Here is an 11,207-nt window from a genome sequence, read left to right as displayed (position 1 = left end):
GTGGCCTTTTCACAGGATGGATTCAGGACAGATGCTCCTCAGTAAAGCATCAGAAATGGATTCTTCTTCAACTCGGAGTGCAGCTCCCTTCCACTTCTTGTGAATTGCACGTCCTATCATGGCAGTCACGGCGTCTTTCCCAGTGAAATCGTCCGTCTGGGTTCCCGAATGGGCTGCCCAAGCCTGCCCTGAGGACCAGGTGCTGAACTCACCTTTCAGAGGTTGGCATTCCAGGTAAATGAAAACGTTAATGGGATAGGGAATTCCTGGTCGCCCTCTTTAAGAAAGCCATACCAGCGTCTATCCTCTACTCCTCTACCCCTCGCATTCATAAAAACTATAGCTAACAGTTATTAAGTGTGCTGTTTGCCAAACAGTCACTGTATCATTTATTTAGCACTCTCCAATGCTCCATCTTTGTGTATTTTAGGCAAACATTTGTATACGTTTGAAGGCTAATTCCTTTCTCCTTAGTACAGGTAACCACCTACTGTACGCAGTTGTACGTGTCTGTCAAATGAGAGTTCCAACATCAGGGTTTGGAGTCTTAGTGGGTTGCTCTACCTTGTGTGTCTCAGTGATGGAGAACTGGGGTCGGTGGTGGTTGTGTTAGTTGGCTGGGGCTGTCATAATAAAGTACCACAGACATTTTTTTTCCCGCAGTTCTGGAGGCTGGAAGTCTGAGATCACAGTGTCAGCAGGGTTGATTTCTTCCAAGGTCTCTCCTCGGCTTGTAGATGGCCATCTTCTCCCCATGTCTTCACATTATACCAGTTATATTGGATTAGGACCCACTGTAATAACTTCACTTAAACTTAATTACCTCTTTGAAGACCTTATCTTCAAATACAGTCACATTCTGAGGTACTGGAGGTTATGACTTTAACATATGGATTTGGGGGGAGCACAGTTAAGCCCGTAACAGTGGTATTTGTCAGTGAATGCCATTCAAGTTTATATTGGGCTAACTGATGGATCTGTCTCGTCGTCAGTAAATGGTAGTGTCTTTTCCAGGTTTGACAGTTAACAAAGTGTCATATGGTCAGTATCTGGGGAGGCCCATGTGTGTCTGTGTTGAGAAGCTGGAGATTTGGAGGCCCAGGATCCCTGGGCCACTGGAACAGACAATGAATGTTACTTTATCTTCAGTCCTTCAAGTGAGTCCCTCTTTAGGGAAATACATATATACATACACAGACACTATACACACAAACACATGTATTTTCTGTAAAAGTAGTTGCTCCCTTGGGGACAAAGATAAGAAATAGCCACTAGAGGCAAGAGGAGAGATTCCGTTTATGGAAAGTGCTTTAGGCTGAAAAATGAAGTAGAAACTCTTCAGCTGTTCCTTCCTCAGTGGAGGACCATGGACGCTCGTTGGAAGAGTTGACTTTTGAAGGAATATACCCTGGATGCCTCTAAGAAGCTTCATTCACTCATTTCTGCCCCTGAGTAGCACTGCATTTGGGCTGTGCACATTTTCCTTTAATGGTGTTGCAAAGAGTCAGATATGAAGGTCCTGGGGCCTCAACCTCAAGTCCTGATATTTGAGATACAGGATGGGAGGTGAGGGGCCCTGTGAGCTTGGAGGATGCAGGAAAGTCACAGAAGCTCATCATCAGAGAATAATTTGTGGCCACGTTTGGTGGAAGATGAGATCAAGATGATCCAGGAAGTTGGTGACTTACCCCAGAAATCTTTCAACCAGGCTCCAGGGTTTGGGCTGTAGAAAGCTGTGGAAGTGCTAGCCTCAGATCTGCTGCTCTTGGGGCAATCATGGAGCCTGAGGTTTGTGTGTTTCTATCTTTAAAAAAGTTTTTTAAATTGAGATATATTTGATGAACAGTATTATGTAAGTTTCAAATGTGCAGCATAGTGATTCACAATTTTTAAAGGTCAACTCCATTTATTGTTATTATAAAATATTGGCTCTATTCCCTGTGTTATACAATATATCCTTGAAGCTTATTTATTTTATACATAGTAGTTTGTACCTCTTAATCTCCTACCCCTATCTTGCCCCTCCCCACTGGTAACCACTAGTTTAGTCTCTGTATCTGTGAATCTGCTGCTTTTTTGTTATATTTGCTAGTTTTATTTCTTAGATTCCACATATAAGTGATATACAGTATTTGTCTTTCTCTGACTTATTTCACTTAGCATAACACCCTCAAAGTCCATCCATGTTTTTGCAAATGGCAAAATTTCATTCTTTTTTATGGCTGAGTAGTATTCTATCATATATATATATATATACACCAGATCTTCTTTATCCATTCATCTGTTGATGGACACTTAGTTTCCTTAAATATCTTGGTTATTATAAATAATGCTGCTGTGAACATAGCGGTACATGTATCCTTTTGAATTAGTGAGTTCATTTTTTAGATGTATACCCAGGAATGAAATTGCTGCGTCATATGGTAGTTCTATTATTAGTTTCTTTTTTTTTAATTGAAGTATAGTTGATTTACAATGTTGTGTTCGTTTCAGATGTACAGCAAAGTGATTCAGTTCCGTATAGGAACTTTTCCATTATACGTTATTACAAGATATTGAATATAGTTCCCTGTGCTATACAGTACGTCCTTGTTGTTTTTCTGTTTTATATGTAGTAGTGTGTATCTGTTAATCCCAAACTCCTAATTTATTCCTTCCTCTCTCCCTGCTGTTTTTAGTTTTTTGAGAAATCTCCATACTATTTTCCACAGTGGCTGAACCAATTTGTGTGTGTTTCTATCTTTGTGGAAGAAAGTGGTTTCATGTACCACAGTGTTTAAAGGGATGATTTCAGAAGTTCAGGTTTTGCGTCTGTGACTACGTGGCCATCCTCCAAGGGAGCTCTGGGTAGTAAACTCCTTTAAGGAAGTAACAAGGAGAGGGAAGTTTTATTCTGAGGATATCTGGTAAGGGAATACAACCATTGTTAAGGCCATGTGCTTGGAGAAAGGCAGACCTGGGTGCAGATTGTAGTTCTAACACATAGAGTATGTTCCTTAGCGAGATATTTAATCCCAAAGCCTTAATGAGAAATATATATATTTGGTCACTGCCTCTGGTTCCTGACACAGAGATCATGAAACCCTTGTAATTTCCTGAGTGATGGGGGTGATAGGAGCATCTGACACAGAGCTGTTAAATCCCTTGGAATTTCCTGGGTGATAAGAGTGTCTTTTGTTCTAATAAAGTGACCCTGGGTAGGCTCCTGAATGGGGCTGGTCACAAGAAAGGCCAAATCATGATTAGAAGCGTGGAACTCTCCACCCCATCCCTTATACTATGGGGAAGGGAGCGGGACTAGAGATTGAGTTAATAATCAATTATTCATTTAAATTATATATATATATATATATATATGTAGTCATTTATCTATAAAATGTATCCATGAGTCAAGTGGGTCATTTTTTTTAAAAGTAAAGGCAGTATATTTTTAATAATATATTTAATTATATATATATATATATATATATATGTTTATCAAACGAGGAAGTTCCCTTTTGTTTGGGGGTTCCCCAAGACCCCCCTCAGGTTTGATAATTTGCTAGAAGAACTCACAGAACTCAGAAATCTTGTTATCCTCCAGGTTACATTTATTATAGAAAGGATAGAGACTAAAATCAGCAAGGGAAATAGGAAAAGCCACACCCACAATGTGATTTAAGGTGGAGGCTGTGGATCCCATGGTGTCAGTGGACCTCTGCAGGGACTGGAGACTGAGGTCAAGCACGTGGGTGTCCTACCAGGCTGATGTGACCCAGCCCCAGTTAAGCCTCTGGACATCGGGGCTCAGGGAACTCCCCTGGTTGGTGGTACTCCCTGCCTGCTGTCACACATTTATGCCAAGAAAGTAATGCTCACTACTATATATAAAATAAATAACCCAACAAGGGCCTATGGTAAAGCACAGGGAACTATACTCAATATTTTATAATAACCTATAAGGGAAAAGAATCTGAAAAAGACTATATATATAAATATATGTATATGAATGTATAACTGAATCACTTTGCTGTACACCTGAAACTATGACAACATTGTAAATAAACTATATTTCAATTAAAAAATCAGTAAAGGGGAAAAAAAAAGTCACACTGCCCATGACTCCATTGTGGGAGGGCAGCTGGAAGTTCCATGTTTGCAATTTCCCTGGGCTCTGCCCTTCAAGCCTCTTCCCTTGGCTGATGTTAATCTGTATCCTTTAACTGTAATGAACCCTCACTTTCAGCAGAACAGCTTTCAGTGAGTTCTGAGCCCCTCTTGCAAATAATTGTGGTCTTATGGAATATTGTCCCTAACTGCAGTAGCTCTGTGCTGCCTTTTGGGTAATTTCTAGCTCACTAATTATCCCTTCAAGGCCTATACATAAGCTTTGAACTCGTGTGGACACATGCCACAGGCGTATGTTTCTTTACTTTTTTTCTCAAATCTGACCAATTTTCTCTTTATATTTTCCTGTTCTTTTTTTTTTTTTCCAAGGATTTTGACTTTATTTTTGGGACTTCCCTGGCGGTCCAGGGGTTAAGACTTCACCTTCCAATGCAGGGGTAAAAGTTCAATCCCTGATCAGGGAACTAAGATCCCACATGCCTAGGGGCCGAAAAACCAAAGCATAAAAGAACAGAAGCAATATTATAACAAGTTCAAGGAAGACTTTAAAAACGGTTCACATAAAAAAAAAAGGATTTTAACTTTATTATTAACTGTTGTATCTCTGGGCCAAGAATAGTGCTTGGCACACAGTGGATGCTCCATAAATACTTTTGAATGAATATGCAGTCAATATTTCTATGGGGTTTAGAGGTTTCTTATTTAATTCTTAATTTTCAAGGGAAGGATCATTTTAATCTCTATTTTATAAATGAAGAAAATGAGGTTTAAAAGCATTCATGTGTGTAGGGTTTAAGGCCCCCTATAGTTTCCTCTTCTGTAGACTTTTTTTTTTTTTTTTTGGCTGTGCTGTGCAACTTGCAGGATCTTAGTTCCCCAACCAAGGATAGAACCTGGGCCCTCTGCAGTGAGAACGCAGCATTCTAACCACTGGACCGCCAGGGAATTCCCTAAAATATTTTATTCTTTATAACATTTTAAACACATTTATTAAACATGTCATCTCTTGTAATTCTGGCATCTCTTGTCTCTACATGGTGAATTCTGATCCACCAAGTCAGGGAAGGCCCTTGATGAATGTAATAATATGTTTTACTAATCTTGATATCACCCATATGTATATAGTGTTTGGCAAATAAGTACATATATGTAGAGTTATGTATATATAGTTCTTGGTTAGCAAGAGGATATAATGGCTACGCATTATACAAATTTCTCATTTGTTGAATAAATAGAATTATGAATGTATAATTGCAGAATATCCCAATAGTGTTTTCCTTCTACTACAAGGTGTTTTTTTTAAAAAACTACTTGTATTAATGCAGCCTATTTGGTGAAAATAACAGAATAACTTCCTTTACATGCCTTCTTCCTTACATCAATAGAAGGGAAACACTTTATATTAAACGGGACCGTGTTGTGACAGGAATCCCCGACATATGACGACATGGCTATGAAGTTCACGTGGGAGGAGTGGCAGCTCCTGGACCCCAATCAGAAGGACCCGTACCCAGATGTGATGCTGGAGAACCATAGCAACCTGGTGTCTTGTGGGTGAGGACGTGTCCCCTGTGTCCCTCAGAGAATCTTCAGTCAGTGGCCATTTTTCTCAGCTGCTTAATGTTTCAGTATCTACAATGCGCTCAAGGAGTAGATTCTCAGATCCTTCTCTGCTCCAGACAAGTGTATAATGTTCCCTCTCCTGAGAGAAAAGCCTCTCCTTTGCAGATGTGAAAACTTCCCTCAAAGGTAGCTTTCTCCCATCTTGACATCCCAGCCCAATTTGATGTGTCTAAGTCTTCTGTCATTTCCCGTGGACAGGGTGTCAAGCCTGCAGACCAGATGCATCCTCCAAGTTGGAACGAGGGGAAGAACCGTGGCCAATAGAAGATGAAAACCGCAGTTGAACCTGTTCAGGTGTGTAGCTGATAACCAACAAGGTGGGTGGCCAGGGAAGTCATATTCTAGTCAGTAAGAGAAAGTCCCATGGCTGTGAGAGTGTTTGAGGATGTCTAAACAACTGCACCTTGTATCTATCTTCCCATATGAGAGCTTTTTCTTCACAGGTGTTTAAAGGGAAATAGACCCCCATTTCTTCCTCTGAGATCTGATCCCAGTGGTCCCTGTTTATTTTACATACATCTTGAGTTTCTTTGTTGTTTACCTACTTTTCTTCTTAGGTTTCTTACATCTTCTCCTTTTTTGTCCTCTGTCACAGCATCTCTGCCTATTTCTTCCACCTGCCTTGCTACAAGATTCTACCTTCCTGCTCTTACTCCAAAGATCTTTGAAGGGACCTCCCTGGTGGCGCAGTGGTTAAGAATTCTCCTGCCAGTTCAGGGGACACGGGTTCGAGCCCTGGTCCAGGAAGATCGCACATGCCACAAAGCAACTAAGCCCATGTGCCACAACTGCTGAGCCCACGGCCACAACTACTGAAGCCCGTGCACCTAGAGCCCGTGCTCAGCAACAAGAGAAGGCACCAAAATGAAAAGCCTGTGCACCGCAATGAAGAGTAGCCCCTGCTCGCCGCAACTAGAGAAAGCCTGCACACAGCAATGAAGACCCACTGCAGCCAAAAATAAATAAATTTATTTTTTTAAAAAAAGAAAAGTGATCTTTGAATTCAGCAGTCTTCTAACTAGTGCATCTTCCTGCTTCGTTGGAAAATAGTGATTTCCCTTCCTGACATTTAACCCCACGTTAAATGCTGTACCCACATCATAACCTGATCTCTGTGTGTTTATATGGTTTCTTAGCTTCTTGCTATAGATTAAATGTTGGGGTCCCCCCAATCATGTGTTGAAACCCTAACCACAAGGTGATGATATTAGGAGGTGGGATCTTTGAGAGGTGATTAGGTCATGAGGACCCAGAGAGAGCTCTTGTCCCTTATCCCATGTGAGGTGGGGGCTAGAAGGCTCTGTCTATGAGGAAGCAGGCCCTCACCAGGCACCAAATCTACTAGCGTCTTGATCATGGACTTCTTAGCCTCTGGAACCATGAGAAGTAAATTTCTGTCCTTTATAAGCCACCCAGTCTATGGTATTTTTTATAGCAGCTCAAATGGACTAAGACTTCTCTTTGCCCCAGTCTGGAATTCTCCAGAGGTTCTGTTTTCTTTATTCCCTCTCCCACAATTTGAACTCATCAGGAAGCCATGTCTCACTCTATCATATATCCTCATTTCCTCCACCTCTCTCCATCACCTTTGCTCCTTCAGACCACTTCTCATAGTTTGTAGCTTCTTCCTTTTTTTCTTTGCTTGATTGTTTTTTAAATTAATTTATTTATGGAAGTATAGTTAATTTACAGTGTTGTGTTACTTTCAAGTGTTCAGCAAAGTGATTCAGTTATATATATATATATATATATATATATATATATATATATATATTTCTTTTTCAGGTTCTTTTCCATTATAGGTTATTACAAGATGCTGAGTATAATTCTCTGTGCTGTACGGTAGGTCCTTGTTGTTTATTTTATATATAGTAGTGTGTATATGTTAACCTGAAACTTCTAATTTATCCCTCCCCTGGCTTTTCCCTTTGGTAACCATAAGTTTGTTTTCTATGTCTGTGAGTCTATTTGTGTTTTGTAAATAAGTTCATTTGTATCATTTTTTTAGATTCCTCATATAAGTGATATGATATCTGTCTCTGACTTGCTTCACTTAATATGATAATCTATAGGTCTATCCATTTATTATTTATTTATTATTATTTCATTTTTGCTAACCAGGATGTCAACACAGGTGAGAAGAAAGAATATGTTCGTGTGTCCCCAACACCAGCACTATGGCCGGTACATAATAGGCATTTAACAAGGATTTACTGAATGAAAGAAAGCAGCCCCTGTAATTTTTTATTTTAAAATATTTATTTATTTGGCTGTGCCGGGTCTTAGTTGTGGCACATGGGATCTTCATTGCCAAGTGCGCAATCTTTTAGTTGCAGCATGTGGGCTGTTAGTTACGGCATACAGGATGTAGTTCCCTGACCAGAGATCCAACCTTGGCCCCCTGCATTGGGAGCGCAGTGTCTTAATTACTGGACCAACAGGGAGGTCCCAGCCCTTGTAATTTTGGATCAGGTTTTCCTACCACCTCTATTTTCTCTTCTAACAGTGACTTTCTTGTTTTTTTTTAGTACTTTTGCACATTTTGCAAGGCAGTATTTAGAAAGCAGCCAGATCTATATTTATTCGTTGTGAATTACCTCACCTTGTTTGTACACTTTCTGCTTTTGCGACTTGATTTTTGTGTATTGTGGTTTTCCCAATGTCTAAGAAACAAGGAACATTTTTTTTATTTTATTGAAGTATAGTTGATTTACAACGTTGTGTTAATTTCTGCTGTACAGCAAAGTGATTCAGTTATACATATATATGCATTCTCTTTCATATTCTTTTACATTATGGCTTATCACAGTATTATAAGGAACATTATTAAAGATTCTTTTGTACTGAGATCATGCAACCAACACTAAAGATTTGATCCACACCTAAGCATTCACGTTCTCATCTTTTCTACAAGTCAAGCAAGTTGATGATCAACTGCAGGAACACTTGCATAACCAATGATGCCTAAAGCAGAATGAACAATGCCACGAACATCATGCCTTTGAAAATACTGTTCATCCAGCCCAAAAGCATTTTCCTTTAAGACAAAATCATGGAAATTCTGCAAATTTAAATGTAGTAAAATCAGAACAGAAGCTATGAAATAAAGAACCCTGTGGGGTGTAACAGAGATGGGAAATCCTCTCTTTATAAAGGATGAGCAAATTCATACTAAAACTGCCTGAAATTGGAAAACTCAGCAGCACTAAGGCTCTGTTCATTAAGCATCAGAGAGATCGCAGAGTTGAGAAATCCCATGTATGCAGTGAATATGGGAAATTCTTCATCAGGAAGTCTCGGCTCATTAAACATCAGAGAATTCACCTGGGAGAGAGACCCCCATGGATGCAGCATACGTGGGAAAGCACATACCACAAAGTCCAGGCTCACCGAACACCAGAAAATCCATACAGGAGAGAAACCTTACGTATATGCTAAATGTGGCCAAGCCTTCCTCATTGAATCACGTATCATTTTACCTCAGAAAACTCAGACTGGAGAGAAACCCTCTATATGTAGATTGTGGAAATGGTTTCATCCCGAAGGTCATTTCATTGTACATTGGAACAAAGTATAGGAGATGAAAAGTGGTAAGATCCCCTTGGGATGTACTCGAGAAGAAACCTTGTATTTATTTGTTCACAGGCCTATCACCTTTGAGAGTTACCATCACTTCAAAGATTCCATCCCCCACCCCAAAAAAAAGATTCCATCCCCTCTGTGACCTGTTCAATTAGACATGTGATTTTCCTTATTTTTTCATTCCTTCTTACTCTTATAAGCGGAGCTCTTATCCCCTCTTCTTATCCAGAGTCTTTCCCTTGATCTATTAAACATATCCTGCTAAAAAATCTTGAGTCCTGCTTAAAGAACAAGAAATGGAAATTTGCTATGCAGTAGCTGTCCTACATTTCCATCACAAACCCTGGATTATCGGGTAAATTTACTCCAACATAATATTTTTAAACACCTAAACTTGGCCATCTAATATTTATTCAATCCTGTAATGTAGTCATTAGATAATTGAGAACAGGAAAATTTCATGATTGATTTGCATTTTACAAGGATTGCCTTGCCTGTTCTATGAAGATGAGATCATATGGGTCAAGGATATAAGCAGGGACAATTCTAGTATCTCAGGTGAGAGATTAGACCAGCATGGTAATGACGGTCCAGTGAGAGAAAATGAAACTGACTTCCTGCTTTGACCTTTCATTATATGACTTTTATCAGGTGCTTTCTGAGACTTACAAGGTCCTATGGAGTTGAACGTAATTGAAGAAAGTAGGTGAACTTTGCATCTGTGCCACAGCCTGTGTTCTCAAGATCTGTTTCCCCAGGGTGAATGAGCGTTCTAGCTCAGGGCTGGGGTGAGAGGAGGAAGAGAATATGAGCTGGAGCAGGGCTAGAAATGGGTAGCAGGCCTGTAAATGGCTGGCAAAAACTTCTTGGTGACCTGATGAAGACGCATAGGACTGTGGGAAAACCAGTTCTTTGAGGTCATTTTATTTTTTGCACACAAATGTTCATAGAAGTTCCATTGGCAGTATCCAAAAAACTGGAAACAATGCAAAGGTCTACCAACTGGTGAATGATTAAATTTTGGAATATCCAGCAATGAATACTAAAGCAACAAAAAAGGAACGAACTATTGATACTTTTAAAATGATGAATTTCAGGACTTCCCTGGTGGCACAGTGGATAAGAATCCGCCCTCCCAATACAAGGGGCCCGCGTTCCATCCCTGGTCAGGGAACTAGATCCCACATGCATGTCACAACTAAGAGTTCACATGCCACAACTAAGGAGCCCGCCTGCTGCAACTAAGGAACCTGTGAGCCACAACCAAATAAATAAATATATTTTTTAAAAATGATGAATTTCAAAACAGTCGTGCTATGTGAAAGAAGCCAGCACAGACACTACTAATTTTATGAAAATAACGCAGACTAATCTGTAGTGACAGAAGGCAGCCCAGTGCTGCCCAGGATGGGCTGGGTAAGGAGCACGGTTGGGAAGAGGCTCACAAAGTCCACCGTTTCCGATCACTTTGTGATCGCTGCATCCCCCGTACTGTCACTTTTCCAAACCTTGGTCTTCCCCAAACACTTCCATCTGCCAATTCCACGCCGAGCTCCGCAGACAGCATTTGCCCCGCAGTACGGACACCGAATCTCCTCTAAGAGGGCGGCGTCCACGGTGCTCCTGCCCAACGGCTCAAACCCGAAATGGCTACAGCGCGCCGCCAGGGTTTTTTTTTGCCAAGCACGCTTAAGTTTTCATACGGCCTCTAAATCTTTTCGCAATTAAACCAGTTATCGAGGTGTCCAGAAGCAATTTTAACTTCCCACGCAGCCGAGACGTCACAGCCGCTCAGAATGTACTGCGCCCTTTCGGTCTTGATGGGCTCCGGCCTTTGAAAAATTTGCGCCGTTCACCGTCCACAAGCGGGCCCTGTCCATTCAAATGAAATTACC

At 40.5% G+C, this 11,207-nt stretch overlaps 1 long non-coding RNA gene across 1 annotated transcript; it reads left to right on the top strand.

Moving 5' to 3' along the window:
* Positions 1-1,676: 1,676 nt before the first annotated feature.
* LOC132416458 (uncharacterized) lies at positions 1,677-6,670 on the top strand. Its single transcript, XR_009517596.1, has 4 exons — positions 1,677-1,788; positions 5,534-5,661; positions 5,929-6,024; positions 6,326-6,670. It is a non-coding gene; the product is annotated as an uncharacterized lncRNA (long non-coding RNA).
* Positions 6,671-11,207: the final 4,537 nt, after the last annotated feature.

The sequence above is a fragment of the Delphinus delphis genome, chromosome 20 (assembly GCF_949987515.2).
Source record: "Delphinus delphis chromosome 20, mDelDel1.2, whole genome shotgun sequence".
Taxonomy (NCBI): domain Eukaryota; kingdom Metazoa; phylum Chordata; class Mammalia; order Artiodactyla; family Delphinidae; genus Delphinus; species Delphinus delphis.
Note: the sequence above shows the minus strand (reverse complement) of the source record. Positions and strands in the feature narration are given on the sequence as shown.